Source organism: Zootermopsis nevadensis, unplaced genomic scaffold (assembly GCF_977971745.1).
Source record: "Zootermopsis nevadensis isolate Lab colony 2312 unplaced genomic scaffold, Znev_1.0 Znev_ptg000013l, whole genome shotgun sequence".
NCBI lineage: Eukaryota > Metazoa > Arthropoda > Insecta > Blattodea > Termopsidae > Zootermopsis > Zootermopsis nevadensis.
Window position 1 is genome coordinate 9125153 of NW_028259145.1, and position 22939 is coordinate 9148091.

Consider the following 22939-nt stretch of genomic DNA (forward strand, 5'->3'; position numbering starts at 1 on the left):
GGTGGGGCGTCAATCTCAGCAGAAAAATAGAGGTTGTCCTTAATAACGCAGCCCAGTCGACGCAACGATTAGTGCCTAACGTTATTCGGCTTAAACAGCACTGAGATTTCGTATGCTCTTTTCCTCAGATATAAAAGTTACTAGTGTATAATTGAAAAGGGGCACAGCCCGCCTATCTCCAATCACGAAACCCTCCCACCCCCCTCAAAATGCAGAGAACTTCAGCGAAATGGTTCCAACTCTTGTTTATTCAAATCCCAGACATCCATCCAACCAGCTCTTTCTGTAAAGAACAAATTGCCTGATGGGATCATCCTCCCACCAATATCAATACCATTTAGTCAGAACATATATCTTTAGCCAAACGTAAACAGTCACACGTCAGCTTAAACACATCCCCATTTACAGTTTATAAGGCACTGATTTCCAACTCCAGCGAAACGTTCAAAAGCAGGAATAATTCCGCAAAGCAAGAGGTTCTGTCTTGCGCAACGCACCAGACGCCACCCTTGGTTCTTTCGTTGGCTGACAGTCATAAAACAACTCTGAAGATGGAGATAGAAACAATGTCCGAATTGCTGCGCTGCAACATCATTCTCATACCACTGATCACCCTAAAAAACTTCATTGCATTCAGTCATCGCTTAAGAATCAAATCTCACGTATTTAGAATCGCTGCTAGCAAAACATTTCCGTTGTATGAATGGCTTACGAATAAGATAACTGAAACAAGATGTTAGAGTATAAGAAATATTGTGTTTAAATTACAACGCTTGTATTAACGAACTACAACAGCAGAAAATTTTATAAAATGAAAGAATACGACGTAATAACAATATCATAGCCATAAAAATTAAGTGGATATAAGAGAGTTGAAGAATTCGCACATTATAAACATTAAAGAACTCCGAAAACTCAGTAGCAAGCAGATTTCACGGTTTACGGACTGCGTGATATTAATGACAACATTTTAGAGGGAATAGAAGATCCCGGTACGTGTGACAATTTATATACCTAATAGGTCGTCTTTAAATTAGAGTCACGCCTCTACTTAATGGCTCATTTAATTCTAGTAAGCAATCGGTGACGTCATAGCTCAGTGCGTTAGGCAGAAGAATACTTTCATGCTTTCCAAGTAGGTCTCATAAAAAAACTGTTACAACGTTATATCAAGACGAATTGAATGACTTCAACATATAACACGTACAAGTAGACCAAATATATTCGTTTAAAAACTCCATAACAAGAATTTAATAGATATTAATTCCTGACCTTATAAATGGTCATCAAAACAGGGTTGCGTTCTACAAAGCTAGTTTTCAGGCGTCCCGTTTGTCCCACACGCTATGTACACCTTAAAATCATTTTCGTGATAATTAATACGTCATATTAGTGACGGGCGGTAAGCTTCATTAAAATTTCCGTTTGCTTTTGCAGATAACATAATGCGTGATACATTAACCCGTGATATAATTACAAATTTTACGGTTCGATCCAGATACTGTTGTTACGGGGAATACATGTTCATTTTTAATTTAAATTAGAGATCAACACAATGATAGTACCACTCCACGTTTCGTTTGTACAAATGATATCACATACAACAAACACTTCCATGTTGCGGATTGTAAATTAAATGAGTTACTACTTCAAAACATATGAAGACCCTCATCAAACACACGAGCAATGCGATCATAAGCATAATTGTATGTCAGAGAAACGTTTAAATTAAGATATAATTGTAATCAGTCAATCACATCAGTCGCTAATGCGCTTAATTATACTGGTTTTTTCGTAAATTAGGATAGCGGAATTGATCTCACTCAGATACGTAATTACGTATTCACTTATTATTGTTGTTTTCCTGTTTAGTCCACGGAGCCCAGCACGAATTAATTAATCGTTTCTGAAATTGTGAAAATTAAAGGAATTTTTTTTCTGCAGTAATGTATCTGAACCTTTTCCAGTTTTCGGCTAGTGGGAAACCTCTTTTCGACATGAACTTTGTAACATTTTCGAATTATACTTACACGTGAGCGAATATTAATTATAAAATTATATATACAAAGATTTTTTAGGTTGTTTCTGTAACTAAATTGCAAACTTATTTTATTACCTACCCTATCTTCTAGTATGTCAGTCAGAAAGCATGAAACAATTCGATAATGTCTAAATGAATTTCAATAAAATTTTATAAAAAGGATTTGGACTAAAATTTGCAGACACTTAATATTGGTTAAAATCACGTTTGTTAGTGAATGGACGGGTAAAACCCAGGTTACCTTGGCAACTCTCGTAACCTTAGTAAACCCCGTATGAGAAATTTGAAGCTAATTATGCTACCATTCTGGAGAAACCTCTGTGACAAAACCATCACACTTATAATTCGAAAATATAATTTTCATAAGCATGACTTATAACATCAAAATTGATACAGGTCTTTAAACAGGGCAAAAATCAAAGCCAAAACATACAACTCTTTTATTTTACACCAAATTTAGTCATAAATATTATAACATTAATTCAAAAATATTTTGTCACCTCCGAACAAATTAGAGTTTGGAACAATCTTAAGTCAAAATTAACGCTACCAGTTGACATTACTGAGTAATAGTCGATATCCGTAACTGAAAGTTAACGCAGTCGCTTATGATCATTCTTCTGAGTGCCACCAGTTCTTGTAATAGACTTGAATTTCTTCTTAAGAAGTTTGTTGGATATAAGCTTTTCTCGATTTATTGCGGGATTTCTGAGATTTGTAGAGTTCTGGAAGTAAAGCTTGGTATGGGTGGTTATCTAATTAGAAATTCATGTCAGATATTTCATTCTGTACGAATAAGGGTAGAAGACGTACAGATTTTTTATTGTTATTCTTATATACCACGAATAGGGTGGGGGGGTTTGCAATCTGCTTTTTAAAGCCAATTTCCTTTTTCTCCATAAATCAGTCGAATCGATTTTATATTCCCAGGATTTTTTACTATCAATGTAATGAACCTGTGTTATATAATTCAGAATTCACTTAACTTAATTATATCGAATTTGTGTTTGGTTGTTTCGGGTAATTATGTTTAAATTTAACTTTTCCATTCCTTTAATTTCTCATGCTTTGTATGTTCTGGCCTAAACGTCTCTTCCATTGATTCAGACGCACTGTTAATTCCTTCCTCTTCCTGTCCTGTGGAAAATAGCATGTAACTTTTTACTCATGCTGTAACTACGAGATATCATGTCTCCGTAAATCAAGGTCATAACGATATAAAATTTTACCCTAAATTACTTATGTGTGTCACATTCGTTAGCATTTTACTTCATATAATGATAAAACGTGAAGTCCCTTTCATTAGTATTAAGCTGTGTGTGGCCTTGCATCATACAAACAAATGTACACTGCATATACTTTGGACACAATAAGATAAGTTACTATTTTAACACGAAATGTCATTCGCAATGTACGTTCCGGTTGCTTACTGCTGAAATGGTTTCCAGCCAGAAATAGACAACTTCACAAAACTGAAATTTTCCTTTTCCGAGTGCAACCAAGACAATTTTTCGTGTTCCTTTTCAGTACATCCCGTAACATAATGAGACAGTATATTTAACATTTCACTGAATATTTTATAACATTATTAGTTTTTCCTCGGTTACTGTCCCATTATATTCAAACCTTGAGCAGTTTTTAAAGCCTTGTTAAATAAACTTAGTCCCCAGTAACCAACAAAAGACTGTTCGTACTTTTTAAATGCTGCACAACTGCAAAATATGTTACTAACACGTGTTGTAATTACACCTCAAAGAATTATAAAATAAGTATACATAATTGATATGAAATAAACAAAGAAGAAAGAATGACATAAAGATGGGACATATAAAGGCAAAAAGTTAAGTCGAAAGATCGATTGGTAGGAAGGCACATAAAAGGGGGAATAGAAAAACAGACAAATGGATCGACGGTAGACAGATAGATACATGGATGGGCAGACAGACAGAACGGAAAATAGACAAAGATCGATAAATAAATCGATAGGTACATGATAGACTGGCAATCCTATATTATAGGTAGATATAATTGCATATAGATTGCAGGATGGATAGACGTAAATAAATAATGAAGAGATGAAGGAGACACGGTAAGGAGAGAAGGGGATAGAGAACTGAAGAAATTGCAACAGGAAATAGGAATAAAAAGTAAAATACGATCGATAAAAGTGGAAAGAAGAAATGAAGACAAGTCGGAAAGCGGTCAAGCAACGAATTATCGTCACACTATCACATCCTTTGATCTACTCTGTTCATTGCAGGGTACATACTCAGACATTACTCGCAAGTTCTTTTTGTCAAAGCTTTAGAAAGCAAACATTCCAAGCGTAACTCTACAGAGCACGGGGTTATTTTACCGCAGTTTTAAGGTTCATTACCTCCACGCCTAAGCGAGCGAGGCGGTTATAAAAGAATGAACTCTTAACACTTCATGGACACACGCTGGTTTCGTTTGAGACCGGCTATAGCGATGCGCCTCTATTGTGTTCATCTACTTGTATATCATAATTTGGCGTTATTTTCTACCAGAAAATAAGGCACAACGTTGACTGAATGGGGTCGGTCAATATAACTGTTAAGGGACAAAGAAACTTCCCAAGCGGATAAAATAAAAAGAATTCCGATCGGAAAACGTTACATCACAACCAGAAGTCGAAAAGTGTGTTTTGTCACTCTCTTTGTAGCAAAGTAACGAAGACTGACAAGCGGATTTTTATTATATTGTGTCGTCGAGGTACGAAGCCATTTTACTTCCGTGTGACACTTCTGTTGGAGACATTTTGTATGGAGGTCTTGTTAGCACACGCGTGTCGGCTTGTAAGTCATAACTAAATGTATATTAATTCGAAGCAGGTACCAAATTATGTTATTAGTCATTCAAATTTTTCACTAAACAATAGAGTTAATGTAGTAAATTTTAAATGAAGTGTTAAAAATGGTAATTAAATGGTTTTAAATTAAAAGCTGTATTAAGAAGGAAAAAAGATTGTGGCTTGCATGAAAAAACTAGAATTATAACAACAAATAAACTAATGAATAACACTGAAGTTAAAGAATTACGGGTATAATAGAATGTGCGTGCTATTTGCAGCGTTCAGTTTCAGTGACTAAATTCATTAACGTGCTTTTAATTTCTTTCTGCATTCACATTCTGTAGAAGAAGAATAATAAGCGACTGGACTGGACGTAGTTTGCACAGAAATGGAAATTACCCCATACATATCGTCTAGCACTGGATTTTATATTTGCCCTCTTTAGTATCAGAAGCGTTACAACTTGAAGTAACTTTCTTGATTTCTTTGTAATACTTCATAAATAAGAACACACATAACTATAAAAATTGTTTTAAGCGATTACCTTTTATTATCCTAATATTCGTATAGCTTTTGTGCATCCTACTAGGTAGAGCCAGGGATTAAATTTTGCCTAGAGGCCGAATTTTCTGACAAGATTTTTTTTTGTATTTCTTAGTTCTTACAGGCAAATGTAGAAATATTAACAAATCAGGCCACGACCGCTTCCTTTCACATCCATCCTGATCATTGATCATACTATTCAACATTATAATCTAAGAATTGAAATTTCATTTAAACAAAGAAATAATAAATAAACGCACGCACATACAAAATTTGTTCAAATTATTTATAGTGGTCACAGTTAACATTCTAGCTTGTTACAGGAACGGAAGCTGGTCACATAGTTTCAATGTTTTCTTTTTCCATCTGACCCAAATCACATTGTCAGACGTAGTACTAGTAATTAAATCGTGCTCCTTGGATGCGCGCGCATCTGGGCAATTGCCTTAAGTCTGCGAGGAATACCTATCAAAATGAAAAGGAAATGACGCAAGCCGAGCTTGATTAATGCATCAAGAGCCGGGATTTAAAGGAGGAACATAGACTGAGAATGTTTGAGAACAGGATGCTGAAGAGAAATTGGACTTCAGAAAGAGGACGAAACTGAAAGCTGAAAAATACTGCATAATGTGGAGCTTTATAAACGAACTAAGAAGAATGTAATTTAAGACGAATGTGTCATAGATGTACGGTATGATAAATGAATAGGAAATTTTAATCTGAAAAATTGAGGAGACGCCATTTGAAAACCAGAGAATAAATGACAAGACCATATTAAAATTACTTACAGAAATAGTATATGCGTGTATGGAAGAGAATAATTTCGAAGGTGCCGATGGTCGACTCTTGAAAACAGGCTAATGAACCTTCGAGCTGCATAAATTGTGGTTACTCTGATAAATACCTCAGAGACAATGAAGAAGGAATCTTTGCATGACACTTTTTAAATTGTCAGTATCCAAATTCCACACAGAATAATAGAAAATAGACCTATATTGCAAACATTAACTTTAAAACAAAATCTTTCACAAGAGTGCGTTAAAATTGTGAATGAAACAGGATATGTCAAGACGAAAAAATAAGATGTGTAGACAGGGCGGTTTCAAAGTCATTCTAACCTCCGACAGATGGATTATCAGTCCATGAAGCGAATTCACCATGCTCAATGTTGGTCTTTAATCGATTCCTGGGTTCATATATTAACATATTGTTGGGTAAATTTATTCTTTTAAAGGTTTCTGTAATTCAAGCCGCAATATTTTATGCAATTCTTAGCCTAAGACTTCAAGGATAACTTTCTTCACCAGAAATATATAATTCTAGTTTCTGTAACTTCAAAACATAAAATTTAGCACGGGAATACAGATGAATAATATCACTGATCACTTATTTTCTCGTGTGCATCTATGATGCAACTGATTTTGATTATATTAAAATTAACTCTGAAAAATAATTAATTTCCTATAGTGTTTGGAAGAGCTTCTATTACATATCTGTCGCAACATGTCTACCTCAAATGGGCAGCACAGTTTAACACACACATACTTTAATGCACCAACTAAGATTCGAGCCAGTTGTACCAATCATTGAGCATTTCGAGACATTAATTATTTTTAAGTGAAATACTTATATACCTGGAAATGAGAAAGAACGGGTGTCTAGAGAAAAACTTGGAACTGGCATCACAATTTACTATTCAACAGACCTGATTGGTTAATCGAATAAACGATGGTAATACAGGCGTGTATGGGTTAATTAGTGCCTCCACAGTTTTAATCAAAAAATCTGGATACGAAGTAATCACTTGGACGATTTCCTCTTAGATAGAGTAATAATATTAAAGGAAATAGTAAACACAAGACGTTAATACATAGATTGCATTCATTTAGCTCACGGTAATATTCTGGGAAATTTTCTGACAGGCGAGTGACTTTAAAATTTGTAAAAATTCTGCTTCGTTTAGTTAGTAATTAAATCGTTTTGAAGGCATTTCACAACACTTACATGAAAGCGAACCGATACAAGTATTTAGGGCAGGACATGGCAAGATAAACGCGGTGAAAAAAGGCGCTGATATTTTGCCTCCTCCATTATCCTTTGGAGTCATCACTCATAGTCACTCGAGATGTCTGATGCGTTAAGGCCGACATCGCCCGTGACATTTTACACGTATACATGCAATTTAATGTTGTGCTCTCAGTTCATCTCATTAAATGTAGAATACGCCCAGCCTGTCTTTGGTAATCATGTAGCAACTGAAACCCCTGTAGAAAAATGGGGATATATATAACTTTTGGCAAAATAAACCTTAATATACAGGCCAGTATAATTTGGCGAAAAACACTGTGCCACTCCCAGTAAAAATGTTGAAGTGGGACTTCTAAATGTACAGTAGCTAAATACCATCTAGCGCCGTTTGAAGCAAGAGCATTACAACTCAGGACTTATTCTTTCTAACACGGGATGACGTTGTAGGTTTTGGTGTAATTCATTTCACGCTTGCAGTGTGGTATGGACATAGGTAAGGAGCCCGATCACATCGCCAATAGTGATTTTTCATAAAAGTTTCGAATATTATCGAGAACAAAATCGCATAAACCTATATTCTGATAATGAGATGGGAAATAAGTCGACAGCCCAAAACTAAGAAAAGATTTATGGAGCATGAAAATAACTATTCTGAAGCGCTAACAACAAAGGAAGATCAAAACAAAACTGAAGATCTTAGTAAGTAGCCGAAGATAATTAATGTTTTATGAGATATGTAACTATGTTCTCCTGAGATTTAACATTGTTGCGGATGTGGGTTAAGGTTGGAGATTTTGTCTTTTTCCGAAACGTTGGTATCTACTGACGAGTCTACAAGCTGTCGTAACACAGAAGAACATCCACCTCCTCCTCCTCCTTACCTCCGTGAGAACCTCAAACCTCACACCTAGCTACGTATATATTATTTATTTATATAATAATGATAAAAAATGTTAAAAGTATTTCTTGATTATAGTGTACCTAGAGACAACATCAATCTTCAAAAATAAGAATTTAATATTTCGAGAACCACAAATTTAAAATTCTTTTCAAAATAGCTTGCATAATAAGGATTTAACCTCATTCTGACACGAGGTATTAAATTAGCATTATGAAAGATTTGCAGCAGCAAAAAATAATTGCAGTCAAATTCAAGTCACTTAGTTTCCCTATCCTCAATTTCGACAATCATCACCATCGAGGAACAAGAGACGATGCTGAAAATCTACATTTATAAAATTAAACCAATTTTTCGATTATTCGCAAAGCATCGTACGACTGCCTGAATTAATGACATTCTGACGTAATTTTATTTCCATTAAAATTCCCTTGAAGTTACCAGTTCTTCGGTTCTACATTATCGTAATTAGTTTACCAATTTAAGTTCCCAGGATACCCAAGAATATTCAATTTCATTACCTGCACCACAAGTCTTATACTTTTTTCCTAAAATAAGTTAACGACTACGTAATAAATTAAATTACTCATGGATGTGTAGGTAAAAGATTACCCTGTCAACCCTAAATTGAACAGGGTATTTTGAAATATAACCTACGAAATGCTGACTGGCTGAAAAATAGTGTACTAAGAGTCAATTCTCCTGATACAACATAAAATATAACGAAGTGGGATAAAAGCTCCCAATTACACGGCAGGACAGGAAAGTAGTTCAATAATTCAGTTAAAAGAACTCAACTAGGTTTGTATTCTATGAGGTTCCTACTTTGTTTTGATGATAGTATAATGCGTACAGGGGTCAGCAGTGGCCGCACGGTCTGAGGCGTGGGCCATTGCCGCTTGGTCGCTGGGACCTTGGGTTCGAATCCCACTCAAGCCATGGATGTTTGTCCGCGTTTTCCTGCGTTGTATAGGTAGAGGCCTTCCGACGGGTCGATCCCTCGTCCAGGGAGTCCTACTGAATGTCTATAGATAAAACCAACGAAAAGTTCCCAGTATCCCAGCATAATGCGTCCAACTTTCTTATGCAGACATTGCATTTATACTTCACGAAGTCTGCCCGCTTAGTCTCCAGAGCAACCGAAAGAAATTACATTGCAGCCGCAATTACAGTTTACATGAACTGTAAAACTGACCGGTCGTTGTGTTCGTTTAACATGTAAGGAATGCGGGTAGCGGAAATGCAGGGGATGATCCGTGAAACAGAAACCAGGAGTTCGATTTCTATGGGACGACCAACCATTTTACACCGACATTTAAATTACGACATAATGGTAGCACCCACTGTAATCCCCTCGTTCTGTGGACTTTTCCTCCCCTATATCTCATTCTCTCGCCTTTTTGTATTTGTATAAACCCCTTTCTCCAATCCTTTCATCTCACGTTTATCCGAGACTCCAAACAACAAACGGCTTTCTGCATGTACAGTATAAAACACAGTATAAATCCGCGGGAAAGCTTAATTCCACGAACGAACCACATACGTCAATAAATTAAATGTAATTAAAAATAAAACATAGAATCTGCGTGTTGAATTTTGTGGATAAGAAAAATAAAAGTACTGGCGTATTTAGGATTGAATGAATAAATCTGTATTCATATTCCATCCGATGGATAAAACGTCCTTCAAAATAGTGTTACTTAAATAAATGTTTCAAAAGACACAAGTAGTATTTATAACCTATTTCAAAAGATTATTTATGAAAACGTACGCAATAGTTTAGGGAATCTACTATGTCGGTTGCCTTCAAAATATAAATACCAATTTTTCAGCTACGTGGACAATTCTGTTGATCACGTAATATTCTAAAAGTAATTAAAACAAAGGATAGCTACACATGGAGTAAGCATTTGGAAAACAAAAGAAATATTCATACTAACCTATTTGAGTAATCTACATATACAAAAAAAAATCCTTAAAACATAACCCACAGGAAACTTGCTTGAGATTTGGGGCGAACAGCGAGATTTTGCGAACGTGGTGTGTACTTTTGGGTTCAATAAAAGCAAGGAATTCATGAATTCGTCGAGAAATTAGCTAACCATATATATATATATATATATATATGTGTGTGTGTGTGTGTGTGTGTGTGTATATATATATATATATATATGTGTGTGTGTGTGTGTGTGTATATATATATATATATATATATATAAAAAGAAAAATTTGTCCCACTATACGCCATGTAGGCGTTTGGGGTGAGTGGAGGTATAGCTTCTCTCTTCCTTGACCTCGGCACTAGGTGGGAGGTGAGTGGTCAGCATCACGCCCCGGCCGGCTTTACCCCCGGTACCCATTGTAGAGGAGGCTGGGCGGGCCCCAGAGCCGGTCTGGACGCAGAGGCTACAGGAAAAATTCTCTGCCCCCGTCAGGGATCGAACCCCGGTCGTCCAGCCCGTAGCTACTCACTATACTGACTGAGCATTCCCGGCTCATTCATTCATATATATACATATATATATATATATATATATATATATATATATATATATATATACACACACACACACATATATGGCACGGTGTAGAGGATTAACCGGAAGACATCTTTGCAAGTTTGATTAATGTTTCAGACAACTGGCTCTTAACGACGTAAAAATAAAAAATAATCTTCTATAATATTTACGCTTCCAAAGGCAATGATACAGAACACTTAATACAGAAGAAGAAAGAAATTAACGGCGCAGAGAACAATCTTTCTCCCAGATTTCATTCCTGAGATTAAAGTTTAAGCTTTGATTCCTTAAATAATATTACATGTAGATAGAAGAAGGCAGAAGCACGGAGAAGTAGGAGGAAACAATGAATAACATTGGAAGAGACACAAAAAAGGTACTGCTTGAAATATTTACGGAAATGCATGTTATTACTCCCACTCCAAATTTTCCACTTCTTTCTCCTACCGTCTTTATTAAGTGCTACTTTATTCTTCCCCCACTTTGCCACCATTTCTCTTACCTCAATTATAATATAAACAGCGATAACTTTCCTTTATAAACACGATACTTTTTGTTAGTATTATTTCTGTAGGACATTCAAAAGAGAGAACAGAACAAAAGAAGTGAACAGAAAATTAAATACAGAAATGTTTCTTTAGTCTTATTTTCCAGCTCGTGGAACAACTTTTCATGTGCACACGTGATTTAGCAGACACCGGATTACACGCATAATGTAACGTCGATTTAAGGCCTAAGAATTAATATTATACTTCCCTTTTCTCGTTTTTACGATGACACCTTTTTCGTCCATAATTTCTGGAGACAAAGCTCGGAAAATTTGCCTTATTCAGAACCAACTATATGTATACCGAGAGACAAACCATCAAATAGTGGCTTAAGTAAAAGTAATTCTATCCTAATATAATACAAAAACAGACTGATGAAAGAATACAACATGTACCAAACACGACATTCTTTCATATCTGACTTTTTACGTTATCGTGAACGTACATACAGATACTAAACCACGTAACAAACGACAATATTAGAAACAACTCTGTAGTTGTCCCTTTTCACACGATGTGACATGAAATTTAATAGGATTTCATTATAAATCTCATACAATTTTCATAGCAGTCTGACGATATTAGGCACAGAAGTTACTTAAGTAAATTATATACAGATATATGGCACACATTACAAAAGAATTCTTCGCCGCAAAACGAAACAAATACGAAGTCGCGAAGTAAGCGTGTACATTAAATTACGTTAATTTTAAGGCTCTAATCAAGAATTTGATTGGAGATTTAATGAATCCGCGTAAGTTTATTAAATTCTATAGAAAATACTTGAGAGTGAAGATTTGTTTGATGTAGTGTTTATTAAATATCCAAATATAACGATAGCAATTGTCGCAGCCTTCAAATGGTAAAATACTACCTCTGTTAACTTGTGCCAATACATGGGTTTTGAATTATACACATAATGGAGCAAGCGTGGGTCAGATGAGAAATGCTTACGAAACTTTAGTGGGAGAGCTTTTAGGTAGTTGTGCAGGGATCGTTTGAATACGGAATTAATATTTGGCTGCCCGAATTGTTCAAGGAAGACTTACAGAACGGCATTAGTTACTATAATACACTTAGCCAATGTTTCTGCATTTTCCTTTCTTTGAGAAGTTTCATTTGTATACTGTGAAATAGCTTACTGACATAATCAAATGCTGAAGAACTGAATTTGCTTTTAAATACATAAACAAGGAAATGGGTCTGAAGTAAAGTAATTAAAAAATCAGTATAGCTAAAATGCATTAATAATAATATATTATGAAATATGGTTTTATATAAAGATATATTTTTGTATAGCATATCTAGAATAACAAATCTAAAACTTCTTGACGATGGTGAAGAGTCAATTGAATAAAAATGTACTTGGATATTATCCATCGTCTAGTAAATATAAAACGTAAAACGACGTTTCGGAGATGGGACTCTATCTCCGTCTTCAGGTTCCTACACAGTTGGGCCCCCTAGATAGAGCTAATCCCTATCTCTGGTCCGGAGATAGGGATTAGCTCTATCTAGTGGGCCCAACTGTGTAGGAACCTGAAGACGGAGATAGAGTCCCATCTCCGAAACGTCGTTTTACGTTTTATATTTACTAGACGATGGATAATATCCAAGTAAATTTTTATTCAATATCTAGAATAAATTCTTAATTGAACATGTAACTGTGTATTAGACTTTCACTTATGTTGAGTAAACTTCATAACCGATTCGGGTCTTCTTAACTAATATGTAAGATTTCGTCTGCTGCTAGTCTGTCACATTAGTTTTATTTATCACTGAATTTTGATTTTTCTTTTCTAACATTGGTCGGTATATATCACACAGTAATGTTACGGCCTGGGTGTCCCAGGAAATTTTGTTTCGCCAACAATTCCTTTAAATGGCCTCTTATTTAGTAGCTATCTTGCGTCATTTCCCGGAATGAAGAAGCCTGCCTAAGATACTATTCTTCTCCATTTATTAAGAATACGTAGAAGTTTCCACCCACTCTCCCGATACGTTTAAGGTGCGGTGTTTAAGCAGCTCTTGTTTTATATATAATTCCATTCTGATGATGATGGAACATAATGTTCATGATTAAACTTTAAAACTTCGTTCATCGCCTTAATTTAAATACTTATACTCCACAAATGAAATTGTAGTTTCCATCAGGTAAAAAAGTTGGGTCCTGGGTTACAATGCTTGCAGACTAGCCTCACGAAGTTGAAAATTCTGGAATTTAGCCTGAGAATAATTCGTATTGCAATACATGGGTTCAGGGCCATCTTATGTCTTCTTACCTTGACCCGAACAAACCACATGAACTGTAGCAATCTGAAACATCTACAATTAAGGTGAACTATGCAGGGAAAGTACGTTAGCACTGCTTGCCTTAATCACTCGTGAGAGTACATGCCTCAAATGATGTACGGTGTTTAACTGGGCGATCCTTGCAAGGGCCATTAGCCATACTGAGCTGGGCGTGCAACACCGCATTAGTAACAGCACGTTGACAGTCGCTTCGTTTACAGAAGGGTGGAGACGGGTCCGTGGCGTATATTGTACCCCTCTCTCTCGCCCATTTTAATGAAATTTTTCACGCTTAAAAAAAGATTGCTTTCCCGCACGTGTGCCACACGAAGTAATTCATCTTCTTTGAGAACGTTTAACCCCCCCCCCCTTCTGTTCTATTGCAATTCTGTTTTCATCAACATAAAACAGAAAAAAAAATTAAAGGAAAACACGAACTTATACTTTGTTATTGTAAAAATATATTTCATGACTTATTTCAGAAAATATTAAGTGTAAGTATAAGAGCAAACTGTAAAAGCAGTTTATCTTTAAACGTAAAACAGATCGTAAAAGAAAGAAAGTGATTAATATCTTTTAACTTCTATTGTATTTTTATATCATCCATCCTTCTTCCTTTATCAATGAACTAATAAGTAATATATTACTTTTAATGTCAAGACCTAATAAGAAACCAATACTGCAAAAGTAGGACGTTTCGCATAGATTATTAACTTTGGCTACGCATATCTCTTTAACCATATGAAACACGAAGGTCATCTTAATTTGCACTTGGCATAAAATAACTCTGCGATATTAGACTTTCCTCCGCTCCAAATAAATACTTATATCGCCACGTTTATTTTATACGCCAAAATAGCATCTACTGTCACAATAGGGAGGTGAGATTAACATTCAGGTGAGAGGGAATTCATATTTAGCATCCCGCCCTTTAAATCCCTAGGCAAGTAACAGCATTTCGCAATTCTCATATTGTCTCCTCATTTCGTAAATTAAGGAACTGAAGGCACTAATCATTAACATGACTCACCGGCTTCAAAGCTTAACAAAGACGTTTCCACTCCTTGAGTTGATTGGAACAGTTTTTACACAACCACCACACCAAGGTCACCAAACTTTCTCCGCTGTTCAAAGTATTGAAAGCAATTTGCGGGACTCACCCGAGATTCCTAAGCAGTCAGCCAACTTGATGCTTCGGTAATTGTAAAAACAAACCTTGATTGAAACAGGAAGATTAATGCAAGGGTTTGAGAATCCCTCATCGTAACGAAACATCATTCTTCCTGGACAAGTAGCTCGATCAAGCTACTACTCGACTGCAGAGAGAAAATTGCAAGAGCTGAAAGTTAGCCCGTTCTGTGCTCTGCTCCGCGGTGACCACGTTAGCATCTGCAATTCTTCAGAAAGTGTAAAATGTAATCCTTCAATTTCTAAGCGCAAAAATTACGTTGTTGCTCTATTATTATAAATTCTAGTTCACGGGTGTAAACCCACGGTCTTGTGATTTAACAAAACACAATGCTTGTTCCCACGCAACGCTACAAGTTGCAACACACTACAGCACTGTCAATATATTTCTATCACCCACTTCAAGAGAAAAAAGTCGACAGCTCACAGAGCTTTAAATTGCCAATTAAAATGCCTGCAAAATCATCGTTATTTGTCTAACAAAGTTCCGGGATCATGGGAATCTGTGAATTGAGTCTAAGCATTATTGTGTGTCAATAAAAGTTAACCAGTGAACACTGATACATGTTGAAGCATCTTGTTCCCGGAAACTTTCATAGCTGTAGATTATATTCGACTCTTAGTGTCCACTATCATCGTCTTTAACTCCGTTTAGTAGATCACACCTTTAAGGATGAGTGATCACTGCCTGAAAACCTAAATAGCCAGAACGTCCTCTTTTTACCCCCGTTAAATGTCGTGTTTTTTCTGTTCCTTATCCACCTGTTCTGATTCTTTCGGCTTCAAAGGAGCGTCCAATTCATCGTTGGTGTTTCCTGTTTCTTTCCTCTTCTAGATCGTAAACTAAATGGTGTATTGAAACCTATGTTCTTTATTCTGACGCGTTCTTCTCTGTCCCTCCTCAAGTTCTTGTCTTCTTGTATAGTCCTCACCACCCCGTATTATCCTTTACAACCTCCTAATTGGCTCCCTCCCGTTGCCAAGTTCTAGCGGATCTCTGGTGTAGCACATTGCGAACAAACTTTGTAGCTTTGTACCGCGCAGAATACACATAATGGAGGCCATACCTGTCTCTTCCAGTTTTACTAGCTAGTCTGTTAATTAACCAGATGTTCAGTGCTGTATACATTAATGTGCTAAACTAACTTATGAACATTTCTCTCGCGGAAGAGGAGACAGTCGACGTAAAGTGTGAACATTTCCATTTATGAAATGGTAAGAAATCTATAATTTTAATAGACTCTTCTTCGACTGTATTTTTTCTTGAACCTGTTTCAGCCTTAAATTACTTGTAAGTACAAAATTAAATATAGTTTCGCGATTTAGTTTTTTATTATTTATGAAAAGAATGTTCATGAATCACGCTTCATACTGTTTGTACATATCCTTTCATCTCGTTTTTCGAAGACATTACTAAACATTTGGTCGACGTTGATATCCAGTGCCACTATCAGGATAGGAAAAACTCACTACGTGCTGCTACTGACGCAACAAGATAAGGGTTCAGCATGTTCCCGAAATAACTTTCTTCGATAAAATCAACATAAAATTTGCATTATGTTGTTCATTCTACTTTCGTATACCTACGTAGTGTACAAACTAACATGCTCTTTGTCGATTTAACAATCTTCTATTATCCAGGTCATAGTATCAATTAGAACAAATAGACTGGTAGTCTTTTGAGGAATTTCAATTCTCTGTTGCTCCTACTTTTAGGTGACGACACCGAAAATTTATAGAATACATTGCCTCAGGTCTGCATCTACAACACGTTTCCTGAAATACGTAGGGTGTGTCACCGAAACGTCAACAATACAGTCTACTTCCAGGTGATGCCATCACACACAAACAGTATCCACACCTTAGAACGGTAATACGTAACGCAAAAATGGATTTATTTACATTTCCGCCGCAAACCTTTCGTTTAACCTAACCAAACCCCAACGCTCGCCGATTTAATAAGACAAATGTGCAATTCAATTCGAAATTTTTTTAGTATTGTTTACAATGAATTAACCCGCTGCAGACAATTTCAGTTGTAAAATGCAAATGTTGTGCTGTTAACCGTTAGGAAACTGAGTTAAGTATCTCAGTAGATGTAAGCAACGAAGGAACGTTATTTAGAAAAGCTCGGAAGAGTAGTGGTAACGTAGAAGGTACAAAGTACCTCTACTTCCGAATTACAAGACCACCCGCTTCGTCCCGTATAACACAGGACGTTATATTATCCAGAATTCCTTCCTGTTGAGCTAGCACAAGACCTTTGGGACAAATTACGTAAGGGCTCTTAGTTACGTCGTTATTAGTCTGCAATACTTTATACGGCGACAGAATATCCTCCAAGGATCCCCGGTTTCGTAGTGTTCAGCCTTGCCCGCGTATCAGTGTAACAGAGCTATCACTTTGTGATGGAGGAAATATCATTGCTCTTACATGCACAAAATAAAATAGTTGAGAAGGACCATTATTAACAATAAAGAAATCAGTCATCAAGGCAACAAATTTATGACCTTTTATGAGGCAGAAAGTTTATAGCCGTGTTTAAAAGACCAGAATCTACCATGAGCCTGATGGCTGCAACCCACGTCATAATTTAGTAATTATTAGAATTTGTTTTAACATATTTAATTTACTCCTAGGTCTCCATTCCCTTCAGGTTTCCTCAATAAAATATCATATGTATTTTTCATCGTTCTCATGCGTGCCACTAGACCCATCTATGGGGAAAAGAACACATTATGAAAGTAACGGATTCTGGAAAATCTTCATTATTCAGTTTTATCCATTCCCAATTATTTTGCCTTCTTGGTCGAAATGTTCTCTTCAGCACCGTGAATTCAAGTACTCTCAATTATTATTTATACTTAACCTTTGAGAAAACGTATTTATTGATTACCTGAGATGTTAACGAAGAAAGTATGAATTATACAGGATGATTCTAAAAGGACTTTACAACTTTGAAAGTGTATAGACATTTATTCAGAAGGCTTACAGAATCGGTTGAGGTGTCATTTTGTAGCAAATCAAATCACGTTTTACCTCAAACAGTCACTTTGGTTCGATGAGATTGCCATTGGTGATACGGCAGACATCCCACCTGAAATCAATTTCTTGCCAAACACGATCCAGCATATCAGGTGTCACTTCTGCAACTGCGGCGGTGATTCGAGCTTTGAGCTCAGTGAGATTGGCAGGTAAGGGTGGAATAAACACACGATCTTTAATGAAACCCCATAAGAAAAAATCGAGAGGTGTCAAATCTGGAGAACGAGGTGGCCATGCTATCGACCCCGTTCGACCAATCCACCGATCTGGAAAACGGATATTGAGGAAGTCCCGGACTTCTGTGAGGTAGTGAGGCGTTACGCCGTCTTGCTGGAAGTGAATGCGTCCGTCTTGGTCATCTTCGTCTAACTGCGGTATGAGAAAATTTTCGAGAATATCCAGATACACGATTCCGTTAATGGTTCTCTCATGGAAAAAAAACTTTACTAAGGGCACAAAACACATTCACCATTGGGCTGTCACGAACATGTTCCAGAGATGCACATCGATTTTCGCTGCCCCAAATCCTGCAGTTGTAGGTGTTCACCTTATCACTGACATGAAATGTCGATTCATCACTAAAGATTATGTAGTCCAGTCATGTTTCGTCTTCCCCTATGCGATGCAACATTTCTGTACAGAATTCCTGACGAGCCACTTTATCTTCGTCAGTAATTTCTTGCACAATGGTAAATCTGTATGGTTTTAAGTGAAAACGTTTTCGTAACTCGCGCCAAACGGTCGGTTGTGGAATGCCAGTCTCACGAGACGCAAGTCGCGTTGATTTCGCAGGACTACGGACAAAGCTCTCCCTCACTCGTTCCACGACATCATCAGAAATACGCGGGCGACCTGGAGATTTGTCATGGCGAACAGAACAACCAGTCTCAACAAAATTCTTGTGCCAATAGTAAATTGTAGGTCTACTGGGAGGATCCTTGCCATACTGGGTGCGAAAATTTCGTTGAACCATTGTCGCAGATTTCGTTTCTTCAAACCAAAGCACACAGCGAGCGCGCTCCGCAGCTGTGAAAGTAGCCATTTCAAAATAAACTGCCGCTTGCGCTCGCGGTGACGGAATTCGATACTACAGCACAATGCGAGTCAAACGTGATTTAGTTTGCTACAAAATGACACCTCAACCGATTCTGTAAGCTTTCTGATTCAATTTCTATACACTTTCAAACTTGTAAAGTCCTTTTAGAATCACCCTGTATACCTAGCAAATTTGACACCAGGTGCGACCTCTACGCCAGAAGATCAGAATCATGTTTATGGAACAACGCGCCTGTCTTAGTCTGTTCTCCTCCATACTTCCAGTAAATAATGTACAGAATAATTTTCTATACAATCCTGTATGGGCCGAGATATTCGGCAGGATTATGAATGGGCGACTAGCAGTTCGCGGTGTTAAAGTCGTTGAAATTCATACTTCGTTCCCGTCTGTACTACGTAGTAGTAGCTCCCTTTCCTGCTGCTTGACTTATACAACGGGACAGCAAATTTGGTATTCAGCAGTCAAACGAATTATATACAATGGTGTCAGCTTCACTGTTACACGTACACTCTACTCAAACTAAGCTTAGTAAAGCAGACATTTTACTTTCGTCTGTAATACTCAGCAGAGCATAATCGGCGTCGTTATGATCTCCACGAAACATATTACATTATTAATAATAGAATTTTTTCTGTTTGTGGCAAAATTATGGTCAGTGTGTCGTTATGAATATTTATTGTTTTAAAGGTAACGATAATAATAGCTCATGCCCTTTCAAAAACCATCAATCTTTGCAGGGTTTGCTTCGGTGAATAGTATCTACAGTCAGAACAACAAAGAAACATCCGCTCTTATAGCTTCAGCTGTTTTGCGTCAGAATAACGATTTTAATATGAAAACTGGAAATAAATGCGTCATAAAAGAGTTGTTGAAGGGTCAACTGTATGAAATTTGATGAGTTATTCAACCAAGGTCGAGGATGGTTCAGTATTAAATATCAGAGGTCGATAGTCATTTATCACCGTGGGCGCTGACGTGTGATGTGACGCCACGCCATCACTTCCACGGTCGTGGTTCGCACGATATTTATCTGAGTAATCAACCCCGGACACAGTGTACTGATATTATAACCTAGTGCACGGTGTCAATGCTGTTGTTACTTGAGACGCAGATATTCGGTCGTGGGAATAACTTTAACGGCCAATCATTAATCAGATGCGCTTAATATTTATAAATTTGTCTACAAACCTGCTACGAGTTTAGAACATTGCCTAACCTAACGTAATCCCTTAGTAACAAAACAAACTTGTGATTCATGTTACTTCTGAATTAAGACAGGCCAAACAGCCAACTTGGTGAAAACAGAAGCAGAAGAAGTATAAGAAGAGAAGAATAAACGTTTAGTAAAGCAAAGCTGTCTCTTATACGCCATGAAAGCGCTTGAGGGGGGAGGTTATATTAATAAAGCATGGAGATTACTTAATCTGTATTAAAGTGATCAAATATATGTAATAAAACGAATAAGCCCTTACTTTCGTAGTGCTTGAGAACATATAAAATCCACATGACAAAGAAGATACAATTTTGCTAACATAATACCAAGGTCATTTATACAGTAAGAAGGCGGAATTAAGACATCTTTGAAAAAGTGATAAAAATTACTGTTGTTGGTCTTACGTCCTAAGGTATTATATTCGATTCCTATACGTCGAGTTATATAAAGTTTTCCACAAGCCACAGTTTGTAGAGCCTTATAATCTTCAACGGATTTTATGTCTGGTAAGTTTTCAGGTAATCAGCAAATAAAAGACGTTTGGAGTGATTATTTTACCAGAAAGTTAATAAAAGTGTAAAACAAATGAAATCCAAGGGTGAGACCCTGTGGTACTCCCAACAATATAGATAAGAAAAGCTTCCTAAGTTACGAAGGGAAACTATAACACAAGTATTTTTAGAACCACATAATATAAAATAAAAGTTAGCTGTCGAACAGATGAATATTTAGGGTGCCATAAATGATGGCAACATTTTTTCGAAACTTGCTTACTGTTAATGTCCCGAGAAATTCTCTGCTTCACGACTCTACGACCGTCCCGTAAAATATCTTCCGTCAATGACACTAAGTATTGCCAGGAGCACGTTGTGCGACACTGGAGCTGAGTTGTGTGTGCGTGTCGTCTCCAACTAAAAGACAAAACAGCGTGAGGATGGTCGACGTGGGATAATTGTGTGCCACGGAACAAGCTTATAACATCAGCTACCTCTAATTAGGTTCCACAAACTTTGCTATTTCCAACCCCATCCCAAGGCTAGAATCGTCCTTGACAAACACAGGTTCAATGGGAGATAACCCGGTCCAGCTCAGCTTCCTATGTTATCTCACAACAGTCTACAGACTGACCTAAAAGTAGTTTATCACAGCCTATTAAGAAATGTTAATAGTCATTTTATTTTAATATAAAATCGCTATATTTTAATAATCAGAATGAATGATAGAAATCTTATTAACCACCACTAACATTGAAAATCGCTCAGCTAACCATGAAATTGTCTGTCTCTGACGGAATTTGTAGGTAGTTTAGCATTTTGACAAGAACAAGCCACTGACATTGTACCACATCACTTGACTGCAGTCCACATCTAACACCCCATTTCTTCAATATGTGTTTCAATACTCTCTTCACATCTGGGCTGTTACTCCCAAATTTCAATTTGTCCTCACTAATATTTAACCTGATTCTGCTTCATCATTTTATTACGTGATACAAACAAATGTGAGAATCTTTAACAAACCCGTGAGTGGTTACAGGAGAACGACACGTTTTTGCGTAAAGTCTAAAGTTATTAAATTAATTTTTACTGTTGGTGTGGTGTAATTAGGGCGTTCGTTTCTGCAGCTTCTTCGCAGAAACCATGGTTGTTGAAACTACTTTGATTTCTGCGGTCAGATCTCGGATTCAGCTGTCACCCATTGTTCTGTGTTTCAATGCCACTCATAATAATCAACGTAACAAAGGGAACTATTACAGGAGGTTTTACTATAGCCACTAGATCTCATGCGAGTTAATTGCCTTCATAAGTCAAACTCAGTTTGGAAAGCGCCCTCATTAGCATTCAAAGTGCGCTTGTCTCCCAAACAAGGCGCAGTTTCAAGCAATAACAAGCTGAAAATTGAAACACCAAGAGCCCCAGTCACTGACCTCTAAAGAGTGTCAAATAGAAATTTGCAAATTACGGCTTCACTAATGCGCCATACATGAAGCTGTACAAGGAGATATTTGCATCTCATGTGTCGGATCGGATTTAAGTAGTTTAGTTTATCGACACATCGATTCGATTGTTCTGCATCCTGCTTATCAAAGACGAGTTAGCTGTAAAACCGACAAAGCTGTCCATTCCGGGGGGGGGGGGGGGACTACCTTTAAAACATCACAGCGAAGCGAATCGACATTAACAAAATCAACTTGTCTAAGCAAGTTTGGACTGAAAGCCATAGCAAAACACTAATCAATCTTTTCCTTTCTAAGTCATATAACGCACCTGGCATCCGTCTGGCAGCGCTTCCAACTTGGCATCGCTGCCAACCAAGATGCCAAATTCAAATGCTACTGGCATCGCTGCCAAGGCCAAATCAACATCACATGACAGTCTGGCCAGTCCATTGACGTCCGTGCGTGAATGTGCTTGTGTGTATTTCTGTTTCTTCCAAACATGGATAATTTCGACACCGAAAGATTGATAATTGAAATTCAGTCCCGACCATCACTATGGGATTCATCTGCTGTTGAATACGCAAACCTGGACTTGAAAAAAATAAAGTGGGTAGAACTTGTGGAAATATTTGGAGGAGATTTATTTACAGTAGAAAAGAAAGAATTAGCTAAGAAGTGTTTCTATGGCTTTATTTGTGGGGCCGCTTTCCAATATGGCAACTTGATGTTTAAGTTTTTTTGTTTAGCAATCTATATACCTATCTATATATCACAAATAATGTGAATTAAGAAGAAACCTGCTTTTATAATGTTTTA